This window comes from Lissotriton vulgaris, chromosome 8, assembly GCF_964263255.1.
Source record: "Lissotriton vulgaris chromosome 8, aLisVul1.2, whole genome shotgun sequence".
Taxonomy (NCBI): Eukaryota; Metazoa; Chordata; class Amphibia; order Caudata; family Salamandridae; genus Lissotriton; species Lissotriton vulgaris.
This window is the reverse complement of record NC_141696.1, coordinates 1,548,232,469-1,548,253,629: the sequence shown is the minus strand read 5'-3', so window position 1 is coordinate 1,548,253,629 and position 21,161 is coordinate 1,548,232,469. Positions and strand designations below refer to the sequence as shown.

At 46.4% G+C, this 21,161-nt stretch overlaps 1 protein-coding gene across 1 annotated transcript in view; it reads right to left on the bottom strand.

Annotated features, from left to right (window-relative positions):
* LOC147700347 (NACHT, LRR and PYD domains-containing protein 3-like) overlaps nt 1–21,161 on the bottom strand; it is a 484,040-nt gene that overhangs the window by 268,034 nt on the left and 194,845 nt on the right. The window lies entirely within an intron of this gene.

Here is a 21,161-nt window from a genome sequence, read left to right as displayed (position 1 = left end):
CCAGGATCGGGCAGGCGAGGGCTCCTTTGCTGGCCCCAGTAAGTTTTCATTTTAGACTAGTACCTATTTTTCCTAGCGTTCCTCATTTGATTTTTTCAAAATCGTCTTTGATCTTCTTGTAGACTGTATCTAAATTCTTATCCTGCCTCTACTATGACTCCCTGTGGTATTACTAGATTATTCTTATTAGTCTGTCTGTGTAGCTAACTAAGATTGCATGGTTGGCGAAACTCCCATTCTAGTCAGCAATAGCTCTATCAACTTAGTGCAGTCCTCTGGGATTGTCCATAATGTCTTTTGAAGTGTTCTATCTGCTTTGAAAATTCCCAACTATAAAATGTGAATGACCACCAAGAAAGAATAAGATACTACCTTTTGGTTTGGATAGGAGGACAATCCATACCACTACAGTGGCGCGGACAATTCTTCTGCAGAAACAGAACTATGGACAATAAATAGTGCATTGCTTATCAATTATAATAGGCGCTGTTAGAGTTTCCACATACCTCTGTGATAACAGACTTTGAACCCCCAATGTCCTTACTGACTGACTACATAGTGTGGCACAGTCATTTACCTCCCGAATTCATCGATCATGGATCCCCAATGATGATTATTATCCAACGTAGCTGAAGAGTACGGAGTCAGAGTCAAGAAGTGTCAGAGGCCCGGACTCATGCTTGCAAAAATTGCAAAACCTTTCGCTCAGTCCCTCTAGTCACTCTGGACCAAAAAACACAGAGTCTCTCTAAGTTTAAAAGCTTTATTAAAAGTAAACACTTTTATTAAAATGAAGTCATAATAAAAAAACGAAACGTTTAACTGAGAATGTAAAAGTGGTTAGTGCTGACGATTAATTGAAGACATTTCTTGTGGTCGAGCCGAGCTCTCACCTTGTTTCAACTTGATCTTGTTGTTAGAAGTCCATCTTCTGTCTGTGTGGAAAAAAATGGTGCGTGTTAAAAAGCCAGCCTTCATCAGTTGTGCCAAAAAGTGCTGCATTACATTGTTTTCACATGTCTTCATTCCTAGACCAAATACTAGTGAGTGGTTTATTCTAACATTCTTAAATGTACTTTGTAGGTGGAACATCTGGTGGCGGGGCCAACGCGGAGGTGGTGGTGCTCGACACGGAGGCGGAGGGCAATTCCTCAGGGGAGGATGCGGCGGTTCCAGTGCCGGCTGTGAGAGTTCAGACAGTGGTGGTGGCGGGCAGAGGTAAGCTCTTATATATTCCTTACTTATTGAGATTGAAGACGTGGCTGGGAAGGAAAGAATATGAGATGCATGGCTGGGTGAATGATGAAGCAATGATTAGTGGAAGGACAACAGCCTGGGTGGGTGACACAGAAACTGTATGTGTCCATATACCTGGATCATGCTACTATCTGACTCTTAGATAGCATATGTGTATCTAGAGCAGGGGTACTCATAGTACGGCCCGCGGGCCGGTGGCGGCCCGGCAAGCCTTCCTTGGCGGTGTGCAGACCTTGCAGACAATCACTGCTCCCCCGGCCCCCACAGAGCAGAGTGGAGATGCAGGGCCACAAAGAGGTGAAATAGAACAAAGCCTCTGCTCTGTGGGGCCGGGCAAGCAGTGATTGTCAGGGTGGAGATGCAGGGGCGCTACAACAAACAAAGCCTCAATAATATGTTAATGGTCTTTTAAAGACCTGTTAAGTACTTTGGTGTGGCTGTCTGTGTGTGCGCGTTGAGGAAGCTGTCTCAGCCCGGGCTGAAGGCTGACACAGACAGACACACACACAGTGAGATGACAGAGGGGGAGGGAGAGGGAGGGCAGGAGGGAGAGAGAGATGGAGAGGGAGGGCAGGAGGGAGAGCATGAGTGAGAGAGATGTATGTAAATGCTGGGTCTGGTGGCTCAGTGGATGAAGGCATCTGCTGCAGGGACCTGTGTGCAACCTCATGGTCACAAGTTTTCGTTTTGCTTTAGCCCCGCCCCCTCTGACTCCGCCCCCACCAGTGCGGCCCTCGGCCACAAACTACACTGTAAATTTAGCCCCTGAGAGAAAGTTTGTGAGTACCCATGATCTAGAGAGAGTAGACGGTCAGTGGATGAACTAAGTGTAACTTTGAAGAGCATGTAACACTGCACCCGCACGTCCGTTCCAGTGTAGGAAAGGCAAGGAAATGAAGTTTTAATTTTGTCCAAATACTACCATCAATAGTAGCAGTAGTTTGTATTGCAAGCACAGCATAGATCCGGTTATTACGGTGGCCACTCCCTACCTCTCTTAATAAGCTTAGTAGTACTCAGTCATTCATGTGTGGATGTATCACTGGTCACTCAATAAAAAGCAAAGCACCTAAAGTCATCCCATATATAAGCAAAAACATCCCATGTGAAGTGATAGATAATCAGATTATTTATCTTCTTCAATTTTCCATTTATAGTACTCATTTGCACTGTAGGGTGAAAGTTAAATTAATTAAGCAGTAGCCCTTGTAACAGAGTATTCTCAGTGCCACCCGTAATAGAAAAGTAAGAGCTTCACCACCTGCATGTACTGGACGGGTACAGTAACGCAACGCAAGTCTAGGTCACTCATCATGGCGTGCGTCTCTTTTTCTCGGGTGCAAGTTTACTGCGCTGGCATTATGCCGGCTTGCAGAAGATAACGTACCAATTTTCCTAAACAAGAGACAAGAAGAAGAATAAGACTGGTGTACTTTCATAGTCGACTCCAATGGAAGTCCATAGTGCTCGTAGAATTTGTTCCTTAAACTCCCACTAATGTTAGAGCAAGGATGAAGAAGTGTGAGGTTAGATTGATACTGGCCTCAATATTTATGTAATGCGCTTGCAAGTTGCTAGTTGTACTGCAACACAAATTTCTGCTGAATGATTGAGTTAATCTTAAAGAGCATTGGTTACAGACTATGTCTTTCTTTCTTCATATAGATGCTCCTTCCAAACGAACAAGGAGGAAGGAGCTGGCTAGAGAGGCCCGGCAACGGAGGATCGATGCCACTGTGGCCGAATATCGGCGGCTGGTGGCCCTGGAGGACGAAGAAAGTGTGCAGTCGACCACAACAACGTCGTCTGCATCGGCCTCCGTGCCCCCACGGGCTGCCACCCAGCACAGTGGTCCACCCAGACTGAGCCGGGCTGCCAAAGCCAAACGCCACCGCCGAGCAGCAAGGACAACAGCTTCCTCTCACAGCCGTTGCACCTGCAAGGCAGTGAAGGCACGCCTGCGCCGCAGTACCCTGATGGTGTCCCGCCTTCAGCAGGAGCTCCACCACTTTTCAAACGTGTTGGAGGGGCTCCGCGTAGAGCACGCCTTGCTCCGCCAGGAGCATGATGCCCTGGCCCAAAAAGTAGACAGCATCCACCCATAGTGTCCCTTGCCCCTTTTTTAGAGACTTTTGGGGGGTGGGAATTGGGAGTTGGGTTTTTGGGGACTTTTGAAGGACAATCGTTGGGGTTAGGGAGGGTCTTGCGGGAGATTATTTTGTTAGGGATATAAATATACTTTTTCAAACTTTATCTGAGCATACCTGTTTTTTACTGCTTGCCTGGTGGGTGGGGGTTTAACAGTGACTTTGTTTTCCTGAAAGTTTAGTTCCATTTTCTTCCTTTAAGTGTAAATGCCCAAATGTTTTCAACACTAAGTGCCTCTCACAGAGTAAGTGAAGTGAATTCAAGAGTCCTAGGACTTTAGTAGTACTACCGTCAGTCTCTCGTCTCTCCTCCTAATACTCCATTATACCCCCAAACCACCAAACGCTTATCTTACCTGTAATTTGTGTTTGAAAGTAGGGCTAGACCCAGGGCTGGCTCCACGGGAAACAGCGAATAAGGTTGGCAATCTTGGTCGGATAAAATTTCCTCATAGCGGTGGTACTAGTGGTGTGACACAGTGGCAGTTGCATGCCTATGAAAAAAAAGAAAATTAAATCTGGTTTGTCCTCCTGAGCAATTCAACGGTACAATAGAGAATATAGCAGGTGACAGAAGTACACTAGAACAGTGCCACATTGTAGCCTAACAAATGGTAAAGTATAACTACTAATTCAGTTGAAGTTCTTTGACATTAGCCATGGGTCTTTGTCAAGCAGAGTAAGAATATATCCTCGGATTTCTTCACCAGCCTGTTGCTATCACCTTATCCTCCCCAGCAAGTGTGTGGATTTATTGCTGTAATTTAGTCACACATCAATAAAAACCACACAGCCCGGGGGAAGAGGGTTAGGGTTTTAAAAATGGATGGGTACGGGGGTTTTTGGGAAAGGTTTTGGGAGACAAGAAAAAATAGCACAGCATGGACAAACAATTGTGAACATAAACAAATCTTTGGGTACCTACCTATCCATCAATCTTTGAAAGTGCATGCACTACTGCATGCATGTCAGTGAAAAGTAAGTAGTACTTTCGACAACTGTGGAAGAAAGAATGCGACAGTACAGGGCGTGTGTGGAATTATTGATAACTATATTCAACATAAGGTCTCTGTTGCCAGATACCTGAAAGCCTTGCTGGTCACTATAAATCCATTCACAACACTCAATGGGGTTGGTCTGGAAGGTATAGTAGATAGAAAAGGAGAAATTGCTCTTTTTCTAGGTGTCCCCTCACTCACCAGGGTTGCCCCTTGGTGACATGCTTCATCATTGGGGCCATCCCAGTCCTCTACGGGCTGGGGCGTGCTGCGACTTGCGAATTACGTAGGAGCACTTACAAATGACTATGTGTGGTGCAGATGTGATAGTGGAGTGGACTAAGTGATGTGTTAAGGGATCAATTTAGAAGCAGAGAGAGATCCAAGAAATGCAGTCACAGTCAGAGAAAAAGGCAAGGGATACTGTATCTGTATGTTGTTGTAGTTGTCCTGTTGAAAGTGGTAAGTAAGTTGCCTGCAGAAAAAAAATCCTCTTATTAGCGGCACTCCTCCATTGCAGCCGACGCTTCGTCCATCGATGTTGGTCACCAGAAGACACCCTGTAAAAAAAACACAGCATGGACAAACAATTGAACATAAACAAATCTTTGGGTACAAACCTATCCATCAATCTTTGAAAGTGCATGCACTACTGCATGCATGTCAGTGAAAAGTAAGTAGTACTTTCGACAACTGTGGAAGAAAGAATGCGACAGTACAGGGCGTGTGTGGAAATATTGATAACTATATTCAACATAAGGTCTCTGTAGCCAGATACCTGAGAGCCTTGCTGGTCACTATAAATCCATTCACAACACTCAATGGGGTTGGTCTGGAAGGTATAGTAGATAGAAAAGGAGAAATTGCTTTTTTTCTAGGTGTCCCCTCACTCACCAGGGTTGCCCTTTGGTGACATGCTTCATCATTGGGGCCATCCCAGTCCTCTACGGGCTGGGGCGTGCTGCGACTTGCGAATTACGTAGGAGCACTTACAAATGACTATGTGTGGTGCAGATGTGATAGTGGAGTGGACTAAGTGATGTGTTAAGGGATCAATTTAGAAGCAGAGAGAGATCCAAGAAATGCAGTCACAGTCAGAGAAAAACACTAAGGATACTGTATCTGTATGTTGTTGTAGTTGTCCTGTTGAATTTGGTAAGTAAGTTGCATCCAGAAAAAAATTCCTCTCATTAGCGGCACTCCTCTATTGCAGCTGACGCTTCGTCCATCAATGTTGGTGACGAGAAGACACCCTGTCCACTGCCTGCCTGATGCTGAATTGTGGCTTGCTAATGTGAAGCCTGACTCCATCCTTTTTTCCCAATTGCAGAGACTGAAACCCGGCCTGTAATTATTCAACGAAAAACAGGAAGTGATATAATATTACAACACCACTGATAAATAAATATAAGGTATGTAGGCTGTGGAGTGCAAAAAGTCACACTTTGATTTTCCTAGTAGACAGTACAATATTTTTGAAAGTGCGTACTCTGTCTGAGTCACCCTTTGAAGGATAAATAAGTAGGGGCAAATTAATGTAGCGGATCTTTCCCCTCAAGCTAGGTGTTCTGTAAACTGTGTTTTAGAACAGAATTAGATCTTCCCAGCAGTGCTCCCACCCAGACCCTTACTAAAGCCAGTCGCAAAAATGTAGAAGACCCCGAATCAAATCTCAAAAAACGAGGCCTAGCAGAAAACTGGTGACAAAACGTACTTTGAAAGTAAAAGTAGGCCCAAGTACCCCCTTACTAATTACCCCTTACCCACCGTGGATTGCATTCAAACCACTTGCAAGCAACCAAGCAAAAGTATCCATAGCCAGCATCGCTCCAAGACTCGAAAACCCCCCACCCAAACACATGCAATAGAAATACTGCTAACCCTAACGAACCCTAAGTTAAGAATAGTGGCAAAGGCTTTCTTTAACTATGCCAAATCCCCCCTTTCCCACCATGGATTTTCTTCAAATGACTTGCAACCAAAATTACACATTCTGAAGAGTGCTCTAAGACCCCAGAACTCAGTTGCAAAAATCTAGAACACCCCGAAACACACGCAATCCTGCTGCTAGGGCTAACCCTAACGAACCCTAAGTTACAAAAAGTGCCAAAAGGCTTTTCCGCGAGGATTTTGTCCCAACCACTTCTACCCGGTATTAGACCTTCCCAGGAATGCCCCAAGACCCGCCAACGCACCCGCCAAAAAGCATAACACCCCCAAACAGGCCAAAAGCAAAATCTCATACTTGCAATATTTCTCGGCCTTCGGTCCAAACGCGCTGCGTAGCTTGGCCATAAGTCGGGGTTGCCACCACGGATTTCCTGAAAAGCAAATGCAATCAAGATTAGAGTGTCCCAGCAGTGCTCCCAGACCACGAAACTCACCCACAAACAGACGGAACCCCCCCTAAGAGCACCTCAAAGGCAAGCAAGTCATCAAAAACACAAATAAATTTCCGCCTGGGATTTGGTCCAAACCACTTTTATCCGGTATTAGAGCTTCCAAGCAATGGCCCCAGCGCCGTCAACCCAGGAGAAAACGAGTAGAAGACCCCCAAACAGCCAAAGAGCAAAAGTACAAAAATGGGGACTTTGTCAGTTTTTCCCAAATTTCCCAAATCACTCCGCGCACGCTCTGCAGCTAGGCCCTAACTCCCCTCTGCCACCATGGATTTGCTTCAAACATCTTGCAAAGTAAAGTATATATAGCCAGCAGTGCGCCCAGACCCCGAAACCCACCCACAAACACCAGGAAGCTCCCCAAACAGGCCCCCGAAAACGCTACATTGAGCAAAATGTCAGAAATAGCAACAACAAAAAATCGGCCTGGATTTTGTCCCAACCACTTCTACCCGGTATTAGACCTTCCCAGGAATGCCCCAAGACCCGCCAACCCACCCGCCAAAAAGCATAACACCCCCAAACAGGCCAAAAGCAAAATCTCATACTTGCAATATTTCTCGGCCTTCGGTCCAAACTCGCTGCGTAGCTTGGCCATAAGTCGGGGTTGCCACCACGGATTTCCTGAAAAGCAAATGCAATCAAGATTAGAGTGTCCCAGCAGTGCTCCCAGACCACGAAACTCACCCACAAACAGACGGAACCCCCCCTAAGAGCACCTCAAAGGCAAGCAAGTCATCAAAAACACAAATAAATTTCCGCCTGGGATTTGGTCCAAACCACTTTTATCCGGTATTAGAGCTTCCAAGCAATGGCCCCAGCGCCGTCAACCCAGGAGAAAACGAGTAGAAGACCCCCAAACAGCCAAAGAGCAAAAGTACAAAAATGGGGACTTTGTCAGTTTTTCCCAAATTTCCCAAATCACTCCGCGCGCACTCTGCAGCTAGGCCCTAACTCCCCTCTGCCACCATGGATTTGCTTCAAACCTCTTGCAAAGTAAAGTATATATAGCCAGCAGTGCGCCCAGACCCCGAAACCCACCCACAAACACCGGGAAGCCCCCCAAACAGGCCCCCGAAAACGCTACATTGAGCAAAATGTCAGAAATAGCAACAAAAAAAATCGGCCTTGATTTTGTCCCAACCACTTCTACCCGGTATTAGACCTTCCCAGGAATGCCCCAAGACCCGCCAATCCACCCGCCAAAAAGCATAACACCCCCAAACAGGCCAAAAGCAAAATCTCATACTTGCAATATTTCTCGGCCTTCGGTCCAAACGCGCTGCGTAGCTTGGCCATAAGTCGGGGTTGCCACCACGGATTTCCTGAAAAGCAAATGCAATCAAGATTAGAGTGTCCCAGCAGTGCTCCCAGACCACGAAACTCACCCACAAACAGACGGAACCCCCCCTAAAAGCACCTCAAAGGCAAGCAAGTCATCAAAAACACAAAAAAAATTCCGCCTGGGATTTGGTCCAAACCACTTTTATCCGGTATTAGAGCTTCCAAGCAATGGCCCCAGCGCCGTCAACTCACCTGCAAAGAGGTAGAACAACACCCCCACACGTGCTGAGTCTTTCTTCATTGGGCGTAAACTAGCCCTCTGGTTTGATGGAAATAGGAGTCTGGAGGAGGAGGATAGAGGAGCATGTTCTTCTGAACTTGTGAACCTGAGGAATGCAGACTGCGGCAACTTCAAATCAATTAGCAAACCAGTGAAGACAGTTCTGCTGATGGGCTTGTTTTTGTGATTATCTGATTAAAGTTTGAAATATATTAACTGTGCACAACAAAGAAAGACAGACACACAGGAATAAAAGTGAATAAGGACGAAAAAGAAAGTTATTGATTCGTTGTCTCATTTTCAGGGCTCGGTATCACGGTCCAGGAATGAGAATAAGGCTTCGTCATCATACTCTGCGAATTCAGGCAGGGTGAGCTCAGTGTCACCTGACAGAGTAGAAATTCCCTCATCTATGTTGCTGGCACGTCGTCTTCATCCGGCGCGCTTTCTCGTACCCTGAAATCTGGTGGTATGAGGTGCTGATTCATCTTGATCATTGTTAACCTCTCCACATTTTTGGGCGAGAGGCGGCTCCGTTTGGGAGTTACAATGCCACCAGCAGCACTGAAAACACGTTCAGAAGACACGCTTGCGAGTGGGCAAGACAAGTAGTTTAAAGCCAGGTTGGTGAGCTGTGGCCACAATTCTTTTTTCCCATGCCAATACGCCAATGGGTCAGAATTAACATAGACCTCTGTTGAGTCATTCAGATAGTCCTTCACCATCGACTCAAGGTCCTCATCCAAGGTTCCTCCACTTTGCTTAGCTCTTGCTGTGCCTCTGACCTTTTGAGAACCAAACCCACGCAGAGCTAGCCAATCCTCTTCAGCCTCCAATGTTTCTGCTGTGTCTGGTGCAGATGATCCGGTTGCCGGTGTCTTTAACGGCTGAGAGGTCACTTGTGCCACAGCCACAGGTGCAGAAGTGGATTGTTTTGACTGGGGATGGCCTGCTGATGTACTGCCATTTCCTTCAATTTTCAGCCGTTCTCTTTCAAACCTCTTGGCTGACAAGGCTAGCCAATGTTTGTACTTTGGAACATGTTCATCATCAAAAGGAAAGAATGCTTGGCCTGCCAGCGCCTTTTTGTAGTGTGGATCCAGAATAGTAGCACAAATGTAATGCTCTTCTGAGTGGATCTTTTTAAGACGTTCATCACCTTGTAGGAGCTCTAATAATTTCTCAGCCAGAACAAAAGAGTCTTGTTTTTTTACATCTTTTTCAAACACACCTCCTTCAGTTGGTCCTCCAGCATGTACAACAATGGGATAGCTTTTCCCAAATTACAGTCCTCCTTGCTGACTGCACGCGTGAAGAACTCAAAAGGACGAAGCATGCGTGTCAGGCTTTGAACTATGTTCCATTGCGCTGCACCCATCCTCAGGTCATCCTGAGCTGTACCCTCTGTTAAGAAATATTGATCGAGTACCGTATACTGCTCATACAGACGCTCAAGCATGTAGAAGGTTGAGTTCCAACGTGTTACCACCTCCTGGATGAGTGCTTTCACTGGCATTTGACGTTGATATAGCAGGCTCCTCAGCTGCTTCCGGGCCTTAAAAGAATGGCTGAAATGGTTGCACATTTTTCGGCAGGTGTCCAATACTCTGTACGCTGCACTGCCTTTATTACCCAAGAATTTTTGGACAACCAGGTTTATATGCCAAACACGGCACTCTGAAATAGTCACCCTGCCTCATGGCCTTAACTATATTGGCGCCATTGTCCGTGGAAACATAACCAACCTGGCGTTTTAGTGGGGACAGCCAGTTAAGGACCTTTGTGTTAAAGACATCCAAAATGTTTTCTGCTGTGTGACGTTTCTCCAAACCAAACATGGCTAGTGTTGCATGTTTCCGAGCAGCTTTAAAAACAATGTCCGTGTCAACACCTGTGTTTAGCTTTGCTTTAGCCCCTGAAAAAGAGACCCAGTGTGCAGTGATGCACATGTAATCAGCGCCTGCGCCACTGGTCCACATGTCTGTTGTCAGATGTATAGTGTGAACAGCACTCTTCTGCAAAGCTGCCCCAATCACCTTCAAAACATCTTCATGTAGTGCTGGAACCGCAACTCGGGCAAAATAGAACCGGCTAGGAACCTTCCATTTAGGGCAGAGCGCTGCCACTAATTCTAGAAAACCAACCCCTTCTACAAAAGAAAAAGGGAGAAGGTCCAGAGCTAGCATTTTAGCCAGCTTAGTGTTATACAGACGCGTCAGTGGGTGGTTGCGTTCATATTGCGCTTCTGTAAACAACATCTTTTTAATGTTGCCCTGGACCAAAGATTTACGGGATGATGATGATATCTTCGACCCAGTTACGCTAGCTGATGAACTGTTTCGCAATGGTGTATCACTCTCTCCCACACTCTTAGTGTGGCTCACATGGGGTGTGCTGCTGACAGGGGTACTGGGTGTAAGTGAAGGGTTTGACACGTCTTCTTCCTCCTCGTCATCATCAGATGAAACAGCATTACGTGCAATTCGGGCTTCCTTGATCGCCTGTAGGTGCGCAAACCATTTGACAGCGTGCTTTCTTTCAAGATGACCTCTCTGGCCTCCGGTACCATAGTTGGAACCCAACTTACCATGACTAACTCGAAGCTTACACATGCTACAAATGGCTACGGTTTCATTTTTTGGGCAAACACTAAAGAAGTCCCAAACTGCAGACTTGAAATGTCTTTGGGGGCCGGAGGAGGCGGCGATACTGGTGGTGGTGGTCCTGCTGCTAATGCCAGATGAAGTGGAGGATGTGGATTGCCGAACTTCAGTACGTTTTGCACTTTCACCACCACGAATTGAGGTCGAGGTGGATGGAGGTCCCTTCTGGCGACTAAGAAATATGGAAGCGGTAGGTGTTGGTGTACTAGTTAACTCCAATGATTGTGGTGTTTCTTCCATTGTCTCCTCGTCGACATCATCATCACGCTCAGCAGCTTCTCGGGATAGGGTCAAAATGTCTCTTTGCTGCATGCCCGCTGGGGTTGCAGTGACCATTATGATGACTGGATCGTCGTCGTGAAGGGCTTCATCAGCAGCAGTATGCGTCACTTCTTGTTGAGCCTCATCACACTCCATAGGTATGAGTTTTTCGACGACCTTCCTTTTACGCTTAGGTATCTTTGTCAGATCATGGTGTGCCTCACTCTCAGACAGCCTTGGTGGTTCCCCATCTTCATCCCGATCATCAGAAGGAGGTGTGCTTGAAGAAGATGTAGACCTCACCCTTGATCTCTTCCTTGCTAGGGGCGTGGAAGACAATGAATGATCATCAAGAGGAATGGCTTCCTCAAATGATACCTCGCCTTGATTGTCGATTTCCTGATGTGCCCCTACGTCGGGAGGAACAACTATTGTGGGCACTTGTGACCCTCCATGCACCTCTGCTTGCGCATCTCCTTGCGCTGCCTTTCCTTCCACATGTACTTGGGCTTGTACTTGCACATGGTGTTGTTGTTGCGGCTGTGGTTGTTCAACACTTGTCAGATGACTTACAACAAGCTGTGTTGATTCAGGGACATTTCTGCTACTTTCTTGCGATGAGCCAACATCACTGGTCGATGGTGATTGGAGAAGTACACTGACTGGCTCTGAAGCACTCAAGGGCTTTGACTTAAGTTGGCGTGGTGGTGGAGGCACTGAACCCAATGGAGCGGGGGTGCTGCTCCCAGCTTGGTCCCCAGCAGATCCTGCTGCTGCAGGCGTACTTTTTTTTTTGCTCCCAAAAAACGTGGCGGTTGGCACACCAGCCTCCTTGGTAACTTGCTTCTTCTGCTCCTTACTAGCAACTTTCTTGCTAGAGGAGCTACGGAGACCTTTTTCTGGGGCCATCTTCTTCAGAGCAGGTCAGACAGCAGGCCGCAGTTGCACAAATTGTAGAGTTGTCTGAGGCCAGACGTGACGCCGCGTGACGTTATGCTGCACACACACACCGCTGCAGGACTTCTTCCTGGCACTGGTGGTTCTCTTGAGTCTTGTGCACCTAAAAACAATGGAAGACAGAGGAACATCAGTTCAGTTATACACCCCAAAAAAATCGAAAAAAACCCCAGAAAAATCAGCACAATCCCATTCCATCCATGCCCTCCATGATGTTTAAGTTCAAGACACCCCACAGAAAGACTAGGCCCATGCAAGACTCAATACCCCTGGTGAAAAGGCCACAAGTACAGCCCCAAAAAACAAAAATCACTGAAAATCAGCACAATCCCATTCCATCCATGCCCTCCATGATGTTTAAGTTCAAGACACCCCACAAAAACACTAGGCCCATGCTAGACTCAATACCCCTGGTGAAAAGGCCACAAGTACAGCCCCAAAAAACGAAAATCACTGAAAAATCAGCACAATCCCATTCCATCCATGCCCTCCATGATGTTTAAGTTCAAGACACCCCTAAGAAAGACTAGGCCCATGCTAGACTGAAATACCCCTGGTGAAAAGGCCACAAGTACAGCCCCAAAAAACGAAAATCACTGAAAAATCAGCACAATCCCATTCCATCCATGCCCTCCATGATGTTTAAATTCAAGACAACCCACAGAAAGACTAGGCCCATGCAAGACTCACTACCCCTGGGCATAAAGGTTGAAAAGTAGGCAAAATGGTTGCAGGCCTAACAACAATGCCTGCATTCAAAATGGCCACTTGCCTCCCTGCACATAGCCAGGGCCTGTAGCAGCACTCAAAATGGCCCCCAGCCACATGGCCTGTCCCTCCCCATGAACACCCCCAAAAATCGAAAATCACTGAAAAATCAGCACAATCCCATTCCATCCATGCCCTCCATGATGTTTAAGTTCAAGACACCCCACAAAAACACTAGGCCCATGCTAGACTCAATACCCCTGGTGAAAAGGCCACAACTCACAAGTACAGCCCCAAAAAACGAAAATCACTGAAAAATCAGCACAATCCCATTCCATCCATGCCCTCCATGATGTTTAAGTTCAAGACACCCCACAGAAAGACTAGGCCCATGCTAGACTCAAATACCCCTGGTGAAAAGGCCACAAGTACAGCCCCATAAAACGAAAATCAGTGAAAAATCAGCACAATCCCATTCCATCCATGCCCTCCATGATGTTTAAATTCAAGACAACCCACAGAAAGACTAGGCCCATGCAAGACTCACTACCCCTGGGCATAAAGGTTGAAAAGTAGGCAAAATGGTTGCAGGCCTAACAACAATGCCTGCATTCAAAATGGCCACTTGCCTCCCTGCACATAGCCAGGGCCTGTAGCAGCACTCAAAATGGCCCCCAGCCACATGGCCTGTCCCTCCCCATGAACACCCTCAAAAATCGAAAATCACTGAAAAATCAGCACAATCCCATTCCATCCATGCCCTCCATGATGTTTAAGTTCAAGACACCCCACAAAAACACTAGGCCCATGCTAGACTCAATACCCCTGGTGAAAAGGCCACAACTCACAAGTACAGCCCCAAAAAACGAAAATCACTGAAAAATCAGCACAATCCCATTCCTTCCATGCCCTCCATGATGTTTAAGTTCAAGACACCCCACAGAAAGACTAGGCCCATGCTAGACTCAAATACCCCTGGTGAAAAGGCCACATGAACAGCCCCAAAAAACGAAAATCACTGAAAAATCAGCACAATCCCATTCCATCCATGCCCTCCATGATGTTTAAATTCAAGACAACCCACAGAAAGACTAGGCCCATGCAAGACTCACTACCCCTGGGCATAAAGGTTGAAAAGTAGGCAAAATGGTTGCAGGCCTAACAACAATGCCTGCATTCAAAATGGCCTCTTGCCTCCATGCACATAGCCAGGGCCTGTAGCAGCACTCAAAATGGCCCCCAGCCACATGGCCTGTCCCTCCCCATGAACACCCCCAAAAATCGAAAATCACTGAAAAATCAGCACAATCCCATTCCATCCATTCCCTCCATGATGTTTAAGTTCAAGACACCCCACAAAAACACTAGGCCCATGCTAGACTCAATACCCCTGGTGAAAAGGCCACAACTCACAAGTACAGCCCCAAAAAACGAAAATCACTGAAAAATCAGCACAATCCCATTCCATCCATGCCCTCCATGATGTTTAAGTTCAAGGCACCCCACAGAAAGACTAGGCCCATGCTAGACTCAAATACCCCTGGTGAAAAGGCCACAAGTACAGCCCCAAAAAACGAAAATCACTGAAAAATCAGCACAATCCCAATCCATCCATGCCCTCCATGATGTTTAAGTTCAAGACAACCCACAGAAAGACTCAGTCCACCCACCACTGAGTACCCCTGTGCAAAAGGCCCCAAAACAGCCCAAAAATCGAAAATTCCAAAATTGTAGTTGCAGCAACTGTAATGCCCCAAACAAACTTACTTGTAAAATTTCTAATCCAACAGTGATCCAAAGAAAGTCAAAAAGGCCTCAAATCCAAATATCCAGCAGCATCCACAAAAAGTAATCCTTCCAGCTCCAGATCCAAATGAAAAGTGACCAGGAGATGGACAAAGCACTGGGAGGAGCCTGCTGGACAGGAACAGGAAGTTGAAGACTGTGGGGCACTTCCTTCCTCCCACCCCCCTCCCCGCCTCCCCAAAATGGACTCCTCGCTAAAAAAGTGCAGGCAAATGTCAACCTAAGGAGTTATTCAGATAAAAATCATCATTTCAAGAAGGTTTATGCTGCTTGCTGGTGGATTTCTTGTGCAGAATTGCTAATTTTATATTTTCGCTTGTGCGAGATTGTTGCTGCTCGCCGCATCTCAAATCTCGCAATTGCGAAGTACCGCGAGACGTGATCTCGCCGTACTCGCGTTGACAAACTCTCGCTGTGCAAGTTGGCAAGCCGCGATGACGTAATCGCGCTCGCCAAATTCCCGCGGGATCACACAGCAAGATCCAAAATGGCGCAGCACTCGCAAAATATCGAGAAAAACAACTCGGCAAACGATGATAAACGCCGCTCGCCGCAAAATTGTATCACCAAGAAAAAAAAAATCCGCTGCGTGCGAATTTGCGGATTTTGCGAGAAATTCGCAAATCTCGCGGATTGCGAATTTATCGAAAATCCGCAAAATCCGCGAGCGTAACGGATTTTCCGCCCATACTTATTCACAACCTGCTACGAGACTAAAAGAACAAGTTACTTACCTTCAGTAACGATATATCTGTAAGAAACATTAGTTAGTTATAGATTCCTTACCTTAGAATTTCCTTACCTTAGAATTACCCCCAGGCGTCAGACTGGATCCGGAAAGTTTTTTCATCAGCAGTACCTCAGCGCGTCAGAAGGTGGCGTTGGTCGGCTCCGCGTCCGTCGTTGGCGTTGTGTCGTCGCTATGACATTACGGCAGCTACTTAGCCGCCGCCGGCGTGTGCTGCTGCCTGTTCTGTACACACCTTTCCGCGCCAGAAACGCAGAGCCATGCAAGACACTGACCACTGGTGCACAAAACTAGGGCCCTGAAGGGATATCCTTAACCGTTGAAATCAGTTCGCAGAACGGGGAGGATAGGTGGGGAAGTTCTTTGTCTCCACAACCAAATTTCCCTCAGGATGGTATAGGGAGGAGAAACGCAGGGTCACACCCAAACTTTGTAAGCCCTAGATCTAAATGCCGGACCCTGGCCAGAATGTATTGTGTTTACTGCATAAGTCCCGATGAAGACTTGCAGATCCTTTAAAACTGATTGGGTGCAGCCGACCGCTGTGGCCATTCCCATAGGAATAGAGAGCAGGGGTCCACTGCTACCTAGATGTACTTGCAAGACCCATCTGATGACAAAAACCACAATGGTCCAAATAAACACAAGTCAGAGGCTTGTTTGAAAGTAGTAGAGGTGTGTGGTGGACGCACCACGGTGGAACCCTGGCCTTTATCTGCTGGCAGATGTTGCATTTAAGGACAAAGACCTTGGACTGTTTGAAAGGACCGGGCAACCAGCAGAGCTGCTGCACTAATCGAATTGGGGCACCCACCCCTGCATGTGCAGATGCTAGACCCTCATGGGCAGTGAGCATCAAATCCATCCTGCAATCAGTGTTTGGTATTACTTTGTCCCCCACTCCAGGAATGTGAGCATATGGAATGTTTTGTGCATCTAACTTGTGAGAGTACTTGTGTGGAAAGCCTTTCGGCAAAAGGGTGGTGTTGAGAGCAGCATTGACAGCCACCATGAAGTCTCTATTTATCCTCGTACTTAAAAGAGTGATTGCAACAACTGCAGCAGTGCAAACAGTTGCTTTTGCGGCTTCATCAGCCATGGAATTCCCTGCAACGTGTATGTTAGCGCGTTGATGACTGAATGTGTGTATCACATGCGTCCGTGGCAAGCAATTTGTGAGCTTTGCCCACCTGTTCCCAAAACATCTTATGCTTGATTGTGCAGCCATTTGAGTCTCTGAATCCTTTCTGGCTCCAATAATGTAGACATACATTATAAGACTGGACACAGTAATACTAATTACACACTATGAGTGTGGGGAATTTGGGGTCTTTATTTTCCAATGCTAGTATTAGAGCCCTAAGTTCAGCTAACGGCGCAGTACAGCCACAAAGGGGCCGATTAGGATGGCGGGCGGACTAAAGTCCGCCCGCCGCCCTAGCGGTGCTGGGACCGGCCGCCAGCGGTGCAGCAGTCCCACACCTGCAATTAGGATGCCACCGCCACCGTGGCGGCGGCTTCCTCTATTCCCAGCATTGTGGTGGGTGGTGCTCACAGCACCGCCCGCCACAATGCTGGGAATGGACTGTGTGCATTGTCATACACAAGGTGACAGACACCACGAGGTGCCTGCCACCATGGCCATGACAATGCAGGGGGGGTAACATAGGTACCCCCATGTGCACCTCCCACCCCCCCAATACCCTGAGGGCCTGCAACGGGCCCCTGAAAGCAGACTCCGCATGGCTTTCCTTAGCGGGGTCTCCGCATTGGAAAGCCATGCTCCGCTGCCCATGCTAATATGGATGGCGGTGTCTAGCAGACACCGCCACCATAGATAGCCCATTTTCCGCCTGGTCGACTGGTCGACCGGGGGAAAACCAGCGGACAGTCTTTCCATCCGCCGGGGTCCCCCCGCCATACTAATATGGCAGGGGAAATGGGTGGCGGGCGGGGAAGGATGTAGGGCGAATTGCCAATGCCATGCGGGCAGTGGCAATCCGCCCTACATCCTAATGGACCCCAAAGTGTCTGCGAGTAGGTTTTCTCAGAATGGGATTCTCCATCGTGCATGCGCCCTTTCACAATAACGCAAATTGCTGAGTACTGGTGCTTTGTCCCTACAGCAGGTTGGGCAAAACCATCAGTGTATATGATGTAATCATAGCATTGTAGAGGCCCTATTTCATTAGGCAGAGGATGTACTTGTTGGTACTGCAAAAAAGCTTGTGTTTGTAGTGTAGAGTTAAAGTTGTAGACTACATCTTTTGCGGTGAGCAAGTTAGCCCATTGTATCCATTGTGGATGTAATGCTTTAGCATTTGGAACACTTGCTCTGTTGACCGTCTCCAAGGTCGGCACTGGGGTAGTGACACTGATGCATTTTTCCTCAGCCAGGGCTTGCTCTCTCACCACATCAGTTCATACCGCTGTCAGTATTTCTTCTGCTGTTCAGCATTGGTGTATTAATGCAATTTATGTGCAATCAGTACTATGTCACTTTCATTAAATGTAACGTAGGTGTCCCACGGATGACGTGGATCACCAGGTTCGTGGTGTTTGAAGTTATCATGTCAGCTCATACAGATAGTAAGATATTTGTGTGTTCCGGAGTCCAATGGGTACTGGAAAAGTCTGGACATATTAAGTCATAGAATGGTTTCACACGTTCTGCGTAATCTGCGTGCATTTTGTACTGCAAATGCTCAAGAAGCTGTTTGTTTATAGTCTAATACTAGACGTTATGAATTATTGGGTTTCATTACAGGAAACAAGGGATTATTCATTGATGAGATGCAACTTTCTATTACACCTTGGTATTCAAGTTGTTGGAGGATTCCTCGTACTTGTTTGTTAGCTTCATGCTTAATAGGGTATTATCTTTGAGTTTGTGGGGTTGTTCTCAGTGGTATTTCATGACAAGGGGAACTCTTATCCCACCCAACATGGTTGCAGTATAACGCAGGAGCTAGTCTAATGCCCACTCCTTGGCATATGAGTGTTTAACTGATTACCTGGAACGAGGTCGGAAAAAACAGGTAAAAGTACAGTTTCCACATTTAGGCAATTTCCATTACAAAATCAGGTGGCCTATCATTTTCAGTCAAAAGAATATCGTAACCTTGGGTTAAGTACTCCGAAAAGAGAACATTTATGTTTCTGGGTATGCCCCAATCCAATTGCAGCTGTATTTTGTATAAACTATGTGAGACACTTACCCTACTATCTAGTGTTTCCACCGTGATATACTCACACAGCGCTACTCCCACCAGACAATCCACCAGGTTCTGGCGAACTATTGTGACTTCTGCCACGCTGCCAAGCATGGTCACTGCCCATTCCTACTCAGAAGCAGAGTCCTCAATATCTGGGGTATGCCTGACCTTAAGTCTGGCCACCTTCTTCTTTTTGAATTGAAGATTGGAAGGCTTTGGCTTTATTCCTGTGGAAAGGTGTAGCGAAGCGGCCATAGCAGCTGGCTCAGGAACGCGGGGCTCATGGTTGGATCCCCAGCACTGGCGGTAGCTCAGCGTCATGTGACTCTGGCCTATAGTTCACTTAATCTCCTCAACGGCCTCCAGTGCCTTTAAACGTTAAGAGGTGATATGTTTACCCTTTACAAATTGCAACCATTATTATTATTATTACTCCTGTTTAATGATGTAGTCAGATGAGTCCTTCTTCTTCAGTTTCACATACTCTTCCAATCTGCACTCTGACCACCTGCCACTCTCCAAACATTTTTCGGATAATTCCTGAAAGGAACGAGATGAACGTGTATCAGTATCCTGATATCTGTCAGGCAGTCTAATGTTATCACGGTTTTGCAGGTTATAGCATTTTTCAGTGGCTTCCTGTTGAGTTGATAAACCCGGTTACTTAATTTTATCTTTGCTTTTCTTATTCTCCCACTTCTTCTTTGTAGAAGAATCGGGTGCTTGCTTACAGTTATCCTTTTCCGAATTACTCTTTAATTGTGGTTTACCAGGTCTGGCTCCAAAATTATCTCTAGCACAGCATAGGTTTCTTCGATAATTTTGGTTAATTCACCCTCCTGCTGTGCAAATACAGTATGCGCTGGCATATAACCAACGCTGCTGCTTCCTTATTTATGTTACTCAACATAATGGCAGATACTGATACAAAATTGCCCATTAATTTCATCCCCAAGTTCAGGGCAGGTGCTGCCCCGTACTCAATCTGGATCTGTTTAAGCACTTCTGGTAAAACAGCCAATGAAATTGTACGATGTGTTCTGGTATATACTGCAGCAAAGACAGTACCCCAGGCTATGCAGTCGTCCACAGGGGGAGCCATCCCCATTGGCAAGCAAATTAATAATATTCTGTGTTTTTCCTGTGGGCCAGTATGGGGAAATACCACCTCAAGTTGACATGTTTTTTGTGCAATCGAGAATGGAATCTCCTCCAGTCTGATGGGAACTTTTCCCATGACTCCATTTAGCGCTGTGGGCTGATGTCTGAGGTAGCCAATTGAGGTTGTACAGAAAGCAGCATGCACAGTGTTAAGTGTTGCATAGCAAACTGTGTCAGACATCTGTATATTGTTACTAAATCTTTGTATAGTGTTTGCACCTCTGCATAGATAATTTATCAACATTAGGATGTGGTGTGTAGCTGGCTAAGACTGGCCATGTTGCTTCCTCATTGCTGAGAGGACCAAATCTAGCATTTGTTGTTGTGTGCAGGAATGCGCCATTAAACCAATTATGAGTTCTTGGTAGGTTAGAGCTATTTCTATCTCTTCGTATGGTGTCTAATATTCTGGTACTTCATCCTGTTTGTAAGTGTGAAATAACCATGTGGTGCCGTTTTCAGCCTGGAATGTAACCCAGGATTAGAATACCTCTGTCCTAAATTCTTTGTGAGCCTCAATCACGAAGACAATGTCTCCACCCGTAGCTGCATGACTATCTTGTATTAGATTCAGTGTAATTGCATTCAGTTCTCAGCGTAGTTCAGTGCTGCTGGACCTTCTTCCAAAGACATCATTTAAAAATTAATTTACAGAGAGGGTAACAGAATGGAAAATAGATTATTTGAAGAGTTCATGCTTGAACAACCTACAGCCAATACATAGGGGTTACCTACTCAGCTGAGGAGGATAGTCCCTACCACCACCGACGTCTCCGATTAGGAGGTAAGCAGGGGTCTCTGAGAAAGCATGATAGAGCTACACAGGCGGTCAATTATATAAGCACCAATTTTACCAACGTTGTTGGTGCCATGTTGTGTAGCTCCCCACTTTCCAGTAGGAACTGCATGTTTGTTGGGCAACATAAACGTAACAAATGGAGCCAGTCTCATTCTTTGCACCCACACAGGATATGTTGTCTTAGAGACTAGCTGACCCACAGTGCCACTATAAGCACCCCTAAATCTAGACAGGTAGCAAATGATTTCGACAACCACAGAACATAACAACCCTGAACCCTCCAGGGATTGTGGTAACAGATCTGAAACCCTTTCACTCAGTAACTTGTGCCCTCCTCTTCTCAGAGACATATACAAGGAATACACAGAATGGCATTTTTCAATATTTATGGAACCATTGTGATTCTTGTACAGAATATATGTGCTACAATGATCAATAGACAGAAGCAGATAAAAGTGATGAGCAATATAAGGACAGC